The following is a 13,867-nucleotide window of genomic DNA, read 5'->3' as shown; positions in this document are numbered from 1 at the left end:
AAAAGAACACTCCAGCCTCGTTTTAGCCTGAAGAATTTAAGGCCGCACTGTGGAACCATGATCAGAGTCAGACTTCAGAGCAACTGGCTTAAAAATATGCATTGAGATGAATTGACTCTATTTGTATTTGTAGTAGCCAGGGATCCCCAGTTTTTGTGGGAAAGAGCTCCATGAGACTGGTAATCAAGTGTGTGTGTGTGTGTGTGTGTGTGTGTGTGTACATGGGAACAGGCACCTAAATACAGAGGAGCTGAAGACTGAGCAGGTGGGGGTATAGGGGAGTTGAGATGTGTCTTCTGGAAAAGGAAGCCCCCTTTCTCATCTGCTGCCCACTTCCACCCGCCCTCCGCCACCCCCATGGGCAGCAACTCACCCAAACATCGGCCAGTTCTTCCTCCCGGTAACTCAAGGGTGTTTAGGTTTTAATGGTTGGTTTTTCTTATTATAAAATTAATGTCTGTTCATTTTAGAAAATTTGAAAAAGAGAAACCAAAGTCTTAAAACTAAGAGATAACCAACAAAAGGCAGATGTCCAGTCCTCTCAAAATTTTCAACATACTCATATTTTTTTCTTTTTACGTAAGTGGCATCATTTTTTAAATGAAATTCTATGTTCTGCTTTTTCACTGAATGTTATATAACGACTACTTCTCTGTCATTAAAAATTCTTCAGAAACAATTTTAATGACTGCATAATATTACATTTTATGGATGTATCATAAATGTCTTAATTAGGCTCCTCTTCTTGGTTATTTATGTTGTTTCCAGGCCTCCTCCTCTGCACCTTCTCCATCTCCCTCTCCTTTTCTGTTGTACATAGTGCTGTGATATTTTCATGTAAAACTCTTGTCCACATCTCTGATTACTTTCATAGGATATAATATTACTTCTGAAACGAGTAGTTCTGAACCTTTTTGTTTAGGTTTTCAATACATATTGTTAAGTTGCTTTTTGCCCATTTACGTTCAGCCAACTGAGGCATTTGGAATGTCACAAAAGCCTCTAGTAAATTATAGGCACATCCCCTTCCTACTGAAAATGCCCACTGGACCAAGGGAAACAGGGCGATTCCACCATCAAGGGGTTTGTGCAATTGGCTGGTGACAGGCCCCTNATTACATTTTATGGATGTATCATAAATGTCTTAATTAGGCTCCTCTTCTTGGTTATTTATGTTGTTTCCAGGCCTCCTCCTCTGCACCTTCTCCATCTCCCTCTCCTTTTCTGTTGTACATAGTGCTGTGATATTTTCATGTAAAACTCTTGTCCACATCTCTGATTACTTTCATAGGATATAATATTACTTCTGAAACTAGTAGTTCTGAACCTTTTTGTTTAGGTTTTCAATACATATTGTTAAGTTGCTTTTTGCCCATTTACATTCAGCCAACTGAGGCATTTTGAATGTCACAAAAGCCTCTAGTAAATTATAGGCACATCCCCTTCCTACTGAAAATGCCCACTGGACCAAGGGAAACAGGGCGATTCCACCATCAAGGGGTTAGTGCAATTGGCTGGTGACAGGCCCCTGCGTTCAGCGCACCAGAAGCCTCAGGGAAGACCTTGTAGAGGAAGAATACAGCAGAAGTCATCTGAAATTAAGACGCAGCCCCCCATCAGTATGTGAAGAAGCTGGAACTAAAGTGTCCCAAATAGACCTTGTGCATTGGATAGTCTGCGCTTTATTATTTACACCCCACCTGCATCCAAACCTTTTGAGGTGAGCACTCTTCATTGGGAACCGATGGAGTGCTCCCCGGCCCGCCTAACTGAGTAACCAGATTTCAAAGCAGAGATTGGTACCCCCTGTTCAGTGGGGCCGACCCAGTCCATCTCTGCATGGCAGCTGATACTATCATGAATATTTTTATATATCAACCACACTTTTATGAAAGGCAGTAGAACATTAAAATGGTTAAGAACATAGACTCTGGAGCCAGACCGCCTGGGTTTTCATTCCCGGCTCTACCATTTAATAGCTCTGTGATCTTGGGCAGGTTACTTCATCTCTCTGTGCCTTGGATTTCTCATCTATAAATTGAGGATAATATTTTCTTCTCCTTAGAATCGGCATGAAGAGTAAATGGGTAAACACATATAAAGTACTAGGAACTTATTCCTTAGTTCTCAGGGTCATGATAAGCGCTATTTAAGAATCTCCTATATTTATTATTTTAAGTAAGAATTAACTTCAACAGATAACTAATGTTAGATAATGAAAATATTTGAAAACAATTGCTTGGACTTTGTGGATAAAAGGAAAACTTTTCAAAGTAGATTCTTAAGAATATTCTGATTAAAGCACTGAAAAGGTTTTTTTAATGACAGCTATACTTAGTAAACTTCTCCATCTCTCAGAAATATTTAAAAGCAGTATCTTACACTAGAAACAAAAGCCATTAGCATTATCACCCCATCTGATACTCTTCCCTTTAATATGAAAGGAAAAATATACTTTATCGTCAGACATTTTTTTAAAATCTGGCCCTCTAAGGCAAGGAATTTCCTAAATTGATACTGAAAAACCATAGAACTTTTGCACAATCTCACAATCCAGATGTGACAGCAGCAATGACAACAAAGGGCACATTTCCTTTCAAAAATTTTTTAGCCCACCCTTTCCGCCACATGCACCTGGACGTGTCTCACAGAGGTTATCGGTGTGTGTTCAGAATTTGACAGTTCCAGCCCTGGAAAACCGTAGTCTGATTCTTTGTATATTCATGGACTTCCGACAATGAACTATTTGAAATCTAACCCACTGAATGATCTGGTGAACAAGTGAGTTAAATGAGAAAGCACCCACACAAAGGCACTGTTCAGAGAATCAGGAACTGCTTGCCTAGAAGAAATTGGACCATGAACTTGTGAGTCTGTAAACTCTGGGCCGTCATGGGTAATTGAAGGTCATAATCTTCCAAAGAGCTTTAACTGACTGTTTAGAAATCTGTGTGAAAATAAACTGAGTCAACTAAATAGGAATAAACACAACTAAGTCAAGCGGTATAAATCTTCAAAAGAAGACCCCTAATTTAAAAGATATATTGCGCTTCCTGGACTTTGCCATTCTGGTTGTTTTTAATATTATGCCGCTGGGAAAACAACTGTTTCTAACCAAATAATTTCAACTCTCCTGCTGGGGCTTGAGGGTGGGCCTTCCCCTTTTTCTCCTGCCGCTTGTTTGGGGGATAAAGTGGTACACATTGCTCAGACACCAATCAGATTCATCATCCTGTGCCTTTTGATGACATCCATCTGTTTATCTAAGAAGCCATTAAAGACTTATTGAGTTACAGCACCAGGGAGAAAATTGGGTTATCATCCATGGTTAAATCCAATTCTTGCATCTGCCATCTCTTCAGCGTATGTGGTGTGTTCTGAAATTGCCCGGACTTGCAGACCTGCGCTGCAAGAATACATTTGCTTCGTAGCCTTTTTATGTCATTTCTAGAGAATTCCGAATGCGTGAGCAATTTGCGGTTCGGGAAAATGTTGGCAGAAAGATGTCAGTGCTTTCTCTTGTTAAAAGTTCAAAAGCCTAATAGGGATTGTACCAGCTTAAAAGTCTTACCCAGAAGTGGGGACTGGTCACTTCCGAGGTTTGTCTGTAGACTGGCCTATTCAAGAGAAAATTTGTTTTTTTTTTTTATTCCAGGTCACAAAGGTAGAATTGTGTTAATCAGAAGATAAAGATAAATGTTATCGAGTCAAAATTCAAATAGACAAAAAAAGTGAGAGCTCATCACAAATGGTGTTAAATAAACTCCAGCAGGTAAACTGATAAAACACAAAGGACCCAGTCTTGGTAGGGAATGACTAGGTAGGGGTTCAGAGCTTATCTCCTAAGTCAAGCAGCTTAAGCAATACTGTAAGTCATGTTTTCTGAGCTGGCTGAAGAGGCAGTGGGCTGTGTGGGGAAAACTAATTGAAATAAAGGGAAAATGTGCAGTTTCCTGGAGATCCTGTTATATTCTGACTGCAGGCGCTGCAGAGAAAGAGCAACTGTAAATCAGGCAGATGCGTCGGCTTTGCCAATTTTTCTAGCCTTTGCCAGAGAAATAATGAAGGCTCCGCGAGTAAAACATTTCCTTGATTTGTTTATGTAAATCAGGCCAGAATTCTGGGAAGCCTTGATTTTCTGGGAATCTTCAAGGATGACAGCATAGCTGCTTGTCCTTAAAACCTAGCTGTCCACGCTATTTATTGGCCATTTAAGGGGATCCTTCCGATCATGTTTCACGGTGCCTTTTCATTGTTTTCCCCATTGTAGGATAAGTACTCTGAAATGGGGGACAACAGCTATGCAACAGCTGAGTGTAATCAATTGAGACCTACATGCCCAGTGCAGCTGGTTTCAGGAAGATAGTCCTTTGTCTTCATACAGCTCTGTCTGTGCTGTGGCAGATACGCTGGTTCTGTACGTCTCCAGTGAGGCCACAATGAGACAAAGCTCTTGCCAAGATGGACGGGACCAGGGACCAGGGACCAGGACGCAGACCCTGGAGTAGCAAACATGAGACAGAAGAGTCTCCTGGGAGGATTTCATGTCTTAGTAAATTCACCCAAATGGTAAACTGGAGTTGGATTGAAAAAGTTCTTGTTCAGCATGAGAAGGCACATACTTTATAACTTTTAAGATCTGTGGCCTTTCTCCCTGGACCATCCTAGTCCACCCACAAAATACTTCCCTAACTTGCTCGGGTCGGAAATTCTAGGCCTTATGGTAATTTTTGGTTGGGAAAAAGGAGTGAGGGCCCTTTGGACCAAAAGGAGAAAGCCCTGTGTTGCTCCAAAGGTTTTGTGTGGGATCTACTCCGTGGATCACCTATTAGGTAAACATTTTGGCTTTCAGTCAGAATGATAGAGGAAAATATACTGGCGACTTTTCTTTCACTCAAAGACTAGTTTCAGAACACATATGGACTGTTTCATAACATTGTACTTAACAACTTTATTCATTTTAGTGTTCAGGTAGGAAAATTGACATTGAAAATCCTTTAAGAAAGTTTCCAGTAATTCCATTGATCAATCCGTTAAGGGTGTTAACCCGGATACAGAGAACTGCTGGAATGGCTAAAAGCAAACTTGTAAAGATGCCCTGGGAACTGCTGGGGACAGTAGGCCTGGGAGAATCAAAACGAGGCAGTGCAATAACGCCCGGGACTTGTACTACCACTCTCCTCTCCTCCATTGCCCCATCCCCTCGTCTCCCACACGGCTCTCCATGCTTCTCAGTGAGGGGCAGGTGTGGCGACTGCCTAGCTGACAGCCTGCTGGAAAAGATCTGTCACCTTTGCCACCTGTCAGTGACATCCCCTCACCCCTGCCATCTTGGCTTTCCCCTATAGCTTCCTCAGAATTCAGAATCCAAGGCCAGAGGTGCCTTGGACGTACTGGGCCGAGTTCTTCCAGTTTGAAGATTACCTCTTCGATTGCTCTCTCTCTCAGCAGAAGTGTCCACGCTCACAGTGACTAGTACTAACTAAAGCACATAGCCTGACGGACCAATCCCGTTAGGTTGCCCACTGTTACTGACCGGGGAAGTGGAGATGTGTTTAACTTTCTAGGCTTTTCTGAAAGTCCATTTCTCAAGTACTGGGTATACTAAATAAAGAAATTAATGTTAGTTATGCACAAACTTTAGGAATAGGAAAGGAAATTTAGATGCTTTTCTGAAGGACACTGCTTTAATCTTCATGGGCAGACCATAAATAAGTGTGTGAAAGTTTTGTTTCTATAAAAGATAAAAATGAGAGAGAGAAAAAACACTTATTAAACGTTATGGACTAAACTGCATTCCCCTGAATTCATGTATTGTAGCCCTAACCCCCAATGTGATGGCATTTGGAGATAGGGCCTTTAAAGAGGTAATTAATGTAAATGAAGTAATAGAGTTGGGCTCTAATTTTATAAGAATGATGAACTTATAACAAGAGGAGGAGACGTCAGAAATGTGTGCACACCCACAAGAATAGGCCAAGTGGGACACGGAGAGCAAGCAGGCATCTGAAACCTGGGGAGAGAGGCCTCAGGAGAAACCAACCCTGCTGACACCCTGAACTTGGACTTCCAGCTTCCAGAACTGTGTTCTATTATTTAAGCCACTCAGCCTGTGGTATTTCCTCATGGAAACCCTATCAGACAAATACACGAAAAGGTAAATGGACTCAGGAGAACTTGAAATTTTTAAGGTACGAGCAGGAGTTGGGCTGATGGTGTCGAAGGAGGAGGTCAATGTAATTGCAGAGGCTTATGAGCAAAGAAGAGACAGGAACCGGAGTGGCTGGCACGTAGGGAGCTGCTAAGGCAGATGGGAGATGTTAGGGAGGCCCTCACTCCCAGGATACATTTGGATTTGATCTGGTGGGAATTGGAAAACCATTATCGGCTGTCCAGCAGGGACTACCTTCAAATGCAGGGTTTTAAGGAACTGAACTTGGCTGTAGTACACACGCTCAATTGGGAAAGGTTAAGGCCAAATGTGGAAGACACCAGTCATGAAAAATGTTAGTAATCTAAGCAGGTACAGGTGCAGACAGTGGTTGAAAGAGAATGTATCTGATGAATTCAAAAGTTATTACAAAGTAGGAATTGATAGGACTTGCTGACAAAATTGAATTAAATTGACTAATAAATCATTTATCTTTTGTGCATTTCAGCATTGTATGTCTCTACCAGTGAACTCATTAAAGAGATTTTTATGTTAATAGCAAAGTTCTTACTGTAAGTAGATTTGAGAGCTCTTTTCCAGTTGAATAAACTTAGCAAGCTGTTGGAATTACCCTAAAGATCTTAGTAAGCAAGGCATCATTAAAAAGTAGGTAATCCATATAAATAAAACTTGCATACAATTGAAATTTACCATCCTTATGCAGCTTGGGGAGGGTCTCATCAGTCAGATGGCACTTTGGGGGCAGGTTCTATCCGAAGGGACAAATGGAGGAACAAAGTCAGGGCCAATTTTTTATATATAAGAACCGTTTGGAAAGCAAACTCGAAACAAAAATCCCTCTAAACCAAGATATTAGTCCCTGACAAAATGGAACATGGAATGAGTGTAAAGGTCTAAGGAGAGTGTATCCCTTTATGAAACAATATTACTAATGTGTATCAAGCACCCATTATGTATTATGGACCAAGGGCTTTGCGTAGGTCGGTTCATTCGCTTGCTTTGAGCCCCTCCTAGGTGTAGGGCAGGAACGGCTCTGCCCTCCTGCAACTCACTGTGTCATACGTGAGGCAGAGGAGCCTCAAGCAGACGATCGCACCAGTATGTGCCTAATTACAAGTTGCAATCATTGCAGTGAAGGGAAATACAGAAAGGTATGAGAAAGAGCCCTCATTTCTTTTTGACAGTCAGGGTGGCCTCGCCAAGTAAAAGAGATTACAGTGGAAACTTTGAAGAATGACCAAGATTAGCCAAAGGCTAGAGGAAAGAGAGATCAAGCCAGAAGTGAGACCGTGATTGGCCGGGGGCCGAGGGCTGGCTGTGGGCATTGCAAGGCTGCAGCAGCTTGGGTCACAGTCCTCGAGAGACTCGGTTTCACCTGCAGAGAGCTAGTTCCCTGAGCTCAGGGCCTGGAGAAAACCAGCCATGAAAGACAGGGGTCTTGGCTTGAGGCAGAGGGGACTAGTCACAGGGCCATGGAAAGACAAAGCAGGAAACCAACTACTAAGAATCTGGGGAATGGAGTGGAAGTGAGACGTGTATACATACAAGCTGACAAACCACTACCCACGAAGTCCTCCTGTGACCCAGCCCAGCACCCACAGGCATGAGCTGATGGGAAGGGCCATGTTCCGTAGCGGTCAGCTGTCCAGTTTGCAGTCGTTCCCTCAGTGTTTTATCCTGGGAAGACACTGAACCTCTCTCAGCTCGAGTTCTTCATTTTGCGAAACACGGACAGTACTCCTGTCTCTCAGGGGCCGTGAGAGGCTCAGACAAGTTAGCGTCCATATACCGAGCTCAGTGCAGTGCTTGACAGACATGTACTCTTTCTTCACGGGTCACCGAGTCACTTTCTGTTCTGTTTGGTTCACGTTTATCTGGGTAGTATCATGAACTTCAGTAATTGTCTAGTAAGGTGCATGAACTTCATCACCAACGTTTACTTTGTTACTAAGAAGTTGGTCTGAGTCTCTTCCACCTTCTCCATTTGCAATCACTTCATACCTTTGAGGCTCTCGGAAGTGAAAACCGCAGATTAGGGAAGGATGAAGGAATCCATATGTAAATTTACTCAGAAGTAGAATTCAGTTAAGGTTTGGTGGTTGAATGATTGCTGTATAATTACAGAGATTTGAGAGTTGTAAGCATAATTAATTAATTGCCAAGACACTATATAATAAACAATTTGAAGTACTTTTTTGGTAATTTGTGTTTCTGTGTGGTTAGTAAACTGAATTCTAACCTCTTGCTCTCCGAATATTCTCTCAGCTATAAGCTTGTTTTAATTAAAGAACTGTTCTGAGAGTTCGGGAAAGGAAACTCTTCTCTGTTAAAAACATTTCTAGTATTTCAGCTAAACAATTTATCTAGAATGATTTTTCCCTTTAAAAAGCATAGTAGACAATTAGAGGCATAATACAGTAAATTTCCTGCCTTATGGATCCAAGCCAGGAAGCATACAACTTTTGTGTTTTGTAAGCAGTTACAAACTAAAATGAGTAACTTGTACATTGTAATGGTGCTGCTTTGAGCCGCCATTACCGTGGAATGCGCTTCTGGCTTTTGTAGAAGCATGAGAACGATGTTGAGAAGAAAAGCCTCTGTCTGAATACCACGTACGTTGTTCTTCACTTCAGGCAGAATGGTGGTCATTTTGTTTGCTATTAATGTGAAGAGAGAGATCGCCCCTTTTCAGAATGTAACCTGCAAAACAGATCTGTCGCCAGTGCACACGGCTGGAAATCTAACTGCCCGAGACTCAGATATCATTGCCTGTGGTCAGACCCGAGGAGACCATTCGGGAAATCATGGTGGAAAGACGAGAGATTTGCTTAAATCAATAATATCCATCAGGAATTACTGAAACCTCTCTTGGGCTCTTTCCCCAGAACTGGGGATGCAGGTAGGTCCAATCCAGAGGGTCCCCACCTGTGTACACGGTTGGGTCAGGAGTAGGTTAGTGAGAACGGGTCGATCAGGTGCCCTGGCATTCAAATATTTTCCCTTTGATTGCTTTTTTTCTTCTTTTTACTTTGAAAACAAAAGCATTGCGCGAGAATATTTAAATCCTAGTAAATATAAATAATAAGCAAAGTCCACACAATTAACTTGAAGTATTTCAGCCAACTGCACAGTTGTAGAAATGCTATGTTGGTTTGATTTCTCTAAGGACTCGGCAACATTTTTCCCATACCAAGTGATTTCACTGTTTTATACATTTATTCAAAAATACTTACTGAGTAGGAGCAAAATCCTAAGCACTATGCCAGGCACTGGGTAAGAAGCACCAAGTAAAGTAAACACATATTCTGCCCTTTTGGACACTGGCAGTCCAGTCCCCAGGGGCAGACAGAAATCAAATGGTGCATTTGATTTCATCAAATGAGACCAGTATCCTTTCATCAAATGAGACCTTTGGGGGGGTGGAGCAGCCCTGGTAGAAACAGAACAAGGCAAGGAGTCTGCATGCCCCTTCTCGCTGCCCTCCCGGCAAACCCTGTTGGGGCCCTGGGGACCCGCGGACCCTGCCCTGCAGACACCATCCTGGCTGAATCTATCTCAGATCTCGCTGGCCAACCAGCCTCACCACACGGACCACACCCCAAGGTCAAGGAGTTTCATTCCAACCCAACCCCCTGCTCCGCAGTTTGCTCTCTGCAATAAGAGACACACCTTATTTGTCACTATGGTTGAGGCAGGAGAGAATGCCACTAGGGCGGTGCTTCTCCCCAAAAAGAGAAAGCTATGAGGAACTATGGTTATAAGGATGAAAGAGTACAGGTGACTTAAAGCAACCTCAGTACACACACACACACACACACACACACACACACAAACACCCCCCCACCCTTAGCCACAGGCTCTGAACCTGCCAAAGGGATCCCGGCATGCAGGGTATCAGGCGATCAAACCAGTCAGTCTGGCAGGAAAGTCTGAGGTGGGGGCAAATACCCTGCAACGATTTCCTTTTGTCCCTTCTCCATCCGCGAGGGACCTGGAGAGGGGCTTCCCTTCCACCGAGACTGAGAAGGTCTCACCAGACACCGCATTCCGGCCCCAGGTTTCACGATGCCCTGCTTTCTGCTGCGTCCCGTGTGTGTTTTGTTCACACCCACTCCATCAACACCCGTGCCCCTGACTCGGTGCGGACATCAGGACCACAAGTAACCCCTCCACCCAGCAGCACCATGGGCTGTACTTGTAGGAAAAGGTCCCTCCCGACTCCTCCGATGCTAGTCATTCGATTGAAGGGTTGGAAGAGTCCAGTGGTAGGAATGAGAAAAGAAAAATGTGGGGTCTTCGGCATAAAAATAGTATAAGGAAGAGGAAAATTGTGATGTCTGCCACATATGTTACACATTCCGTGCCAGATACTATTTAAGAAGTACACGGGCGTGCGTTCACACACTCACGCAGACATTGCGGCAGCCCTGTGGGATCAGCATGCTCATCACTGAGTGTCTTTCCGTAGGGAACCGTAATGCACCTTGTCCAAGGTCACCTGACTAATAAGTAGCAGAGTCGGGATTTGAACCTGAACTCTCTGGCTGTCAAGTCAGCGCATTTAAGCGCAGTTCCGGGGGAGCCCTCTGCAGGGCCTGGAGTTAGCAGGGCAGATTTCCTTTTTTCTTTTTCAGTTCCAGTTTGATTGAATATTATTCTGTGTTAGTTCCTGGAAAGTGGTTAGACAGCCATGCACTCGACAGAGTGGTCCCCTGGCTGTTTCATGTGCCCACCTGACCCAATACGTGGTTGTTACCACAATGCAGGGCAGGACAAAAGTAGGTGTATAGTTGTTCGTATGAAAAAATAACATAATAATCAACTGTGTTTCACGTACTCACAAGTAAGCCAACTTTGCCCCACCCCATATGATTGACTGTATTCCCCGTGCTGTGATCTACCTCTCGGGGGCTGTTTCTTTATAAGCAGATTGCAGAAGCCGGAGGAGTGTGGGCAGGAACTCAGTGAGGCCGTATAATAGGGCAAAGGAATTGTGAGGAAGGAAACCAGGGGCTTGGCATGGAATAGAGAACACGGTTAACTGGGGAAGAAGACCCCAACTGTGAGGATTAAAACTGAAAATAAAAATAATGGTCACTTATCTGCTTTCAATTCTTTTAGAAATAGAGATGGTAGATGACTTATAAGTAAATAATAATCACTGGCAAGTTTTTTTGAAAGGAACACGAGAGACTCCGGCCAAACTGTGGTTCAGGCAGCATCAGGGAAAAAGCATTTTTTCAACCTGAAACAGGTTGTGCTCACACATGGGCACCAGGGAATCAGGGAGCCGAGGAGGGGCTGCGGACAAGGGGCGGGAACTTGTGGAAGGACCAGCGCAGAGAAGTGTGGGGTCACAGCGGGGCAGTGAAAGCTGGGTTCAGGAGCCAGGAAAAGTTTCAGAAATGAGAAATCAAAATTCACCAGATGGTAAAAGCTAACACAGCAAAGATGATGCCAAAAAGCACTTGGAAATGAGGCATAGACCGTTTCAGACAGGAAAACACCTCCTGCTAGACCAACAACCTGAATTATTTCAGGATGAAGTCCTCTTTTCCGAGCCTTCAGGTGGAGTGGTTTGCCTGGACCAGCAGGTGTCGTCATCCTGGGAGGTAGACCTACAGCCCAGACTGAGAAAACCCACTTTTCCGAAGGACCTGGGATCAGCCCTGCATTCAGCCTGATCATGGCTCTGGGAAGGGGCGGACTCAGGAGAAGAGTCAGGGAATCTCAGGATCAGGCTAGAGAAGACCTGTGACAGCTGGGGAGTGGCCTGGAAGGGCCCTGGAGAAAGTGGGCAATGTTGTCAAACACCTGGTCCAACTGTGTCCTTGGCATTGGCCTAATCAGTGTTGGATTTTCATCCTCTTTTCATTAAGCCCTTTTGGGCTCTTCCAAATGTACTATGTCCAGGAGTGAATGAGGGCGAAAGGACCCCTTAGAAGAGAAAGAAGGGAAGCAGTGAGTCGCAGATAGGGTTTTTCCCTCTTGAGAAACTGAATAAAACAAGTTTTAGATGGGAGGTTGCCAGGCCCCTTCCCACTCTGACATTCTCTGAGTCTTGCCTAATACCCCTGGGGTGAGCAGTACTCAGAGACAGGGGCAGAGGCCTTCCTACCATGTGTTTGTGGAGCTGTGCTGGTCCCTGTGTCCTCCAAGCCTGACTTGTCTTTGCAGGAGCTATGGGCTCCTGCTCCCAAGGACTTGCTCGGTTTTGTGCTTAAGGCCACGCCAGGCTGATGCAAGGCTGGGGCGTTCCTTCCCACCTGACTCACCTCTTGGTTATAATGTATAGTATTATATTGCCGGGGCCACCACTACCTCCTTTGCCTTTGAGCAAATGGAGAAATGGAGTCCCACCCCAGCACTCGCGGACCTGCCCGAGAGCGAGCAGCACTTCAGTCCACACCCTTTTCCAGGCAGTCTTATTCCTGTGCAGTGATGTGCTCACCCCGCCATTTGCAGCCCCCTGGGGATTGCTTCTGTTTCTTCAGGTCGGTAACTACAGGCCCTTAGGTACACCGAGGCCATAACTTAACTCAATAGCTTCCTCCCACAATTCTTTCTTTTGCTGGTTCTCTCGTTTTTTTCCTAACCACAATAGGCAAATCACTTTTGACTCCTCCCTGGGCCTCTACATTTAGTCTAACACTAGTCTTGATCCCATCTCTGATATCTTACGACTGTTTCTGTGCTTGAGAGCCAGGAACTTCATACCTCTTACTCATCACAGGTTGCCTTTGCCACCGGTGTGTTCGGTCGGTAGCACGGACTCGGATGCCTGGACAGCAGAAGTATCTTGGCCCCGAGTGAGCACTGCCGACGCAGGTCTGTCTGACTCCACACCCACGTACTTTTTCACCCAGGTGCTCACCAGGTGTTCTGGAGCCTCTCGGTTTCCCTCCGTCAGCCCCCCCACCCCTCCACCAGCTCATCTTCCCCACTGGGCTGCAGCTAATGCCTCAAACACACTCGGCCTGCCCTCTCACTTAAAGATCTTTGAGTCTGAGGAGTTCTTTGGGTGTGAAATACTGCCATTTGCAACAAGTTAGGTGGACCTTTAAACTCTCGTGCTGAGTGGAAGAAGTCAGATGGAAGAAGTCATGAACCATATGGTTTCACTCATTTGTGGGATGTAAAACCGGAAGTAACAAATGAACAAGTAAGACAAACAGAAACTCATAGACACAGACGACAGAGGAAAGGCAGGTGGAAGGGGGTGGGAGAGGGTCATGGGGTCACATACATGGTGACAGAAGGCAACTTGGCTTTGGGTGGTGAACAGATAATGCATCATACAGATGATGTAGTACAGAAGGAGCCTATATCATTTGGAACCTATATCATTTTATTAACCAATGTTACCCCAATAAATGTAATAAAATCTGTTTTATAAAGCAAAAAAGATCTTTGAGGGCTCTAGCCATTTGTGACACGGAAAAATCCAAACCCATGGCCGCCCTGACTTACCTTGCCTGCCTCCTTTTCTAGCACCTAGGGCTCGTGTCCAACACTGCCAGGCAGGGACCAGAACAGCCAAGGTCATGGGCACCAACTACTCAGGCTGAGCACTCAGCACTCACACGTAGATGTTGTCTCCAGAGCAGGAGTTGGGGTGGGGAGGCTTAGCCACAAATGTTTTTAAATAAAGACTGACAACCGAGCAAATAAGCACATCTCCTGTAATGCCTGCAA

The 13,867-nt window shown here is 44.5% G+C and overlaps 1 protein-coding gene across 3 annotated transcripts in view; it reads left to right on the top strand.

Annotated features, from left to right (window-relative positions):
• ATRNL1 (attractin like 1) overlaps positions 1–13,867 on the top strand; it is a 506,943-nt gene that overhangs the window by 428,097 nt on the left and 64,979 nt on the right. The gene's annotated exons all lie outside the window — the stretch shown is intronic.

The sequence above is a fragment of the Sturnira hondurensis genome, unplaced genomic scaffold (assembly GCF_014824575.4).
Source record: "Sturnira hondurensis isolate 20B ecotype Veracruz unplaced genomic scaffold, ASM1482457v3 Scaffold0014854, whole genome shotgun sequence".
Taxonomy (NCBI): domain Eukaryota; kingdom Metazoa; phylum Chordata; class Mammalia; order Chiroptera; family Phyllostomidae; genus Sturnira; species Sturnira hondurensis.
Note: the sequence above shows the minus strand (reverse complement) of the source record. Positions and strands in the feature narration are given on the sequence as shown.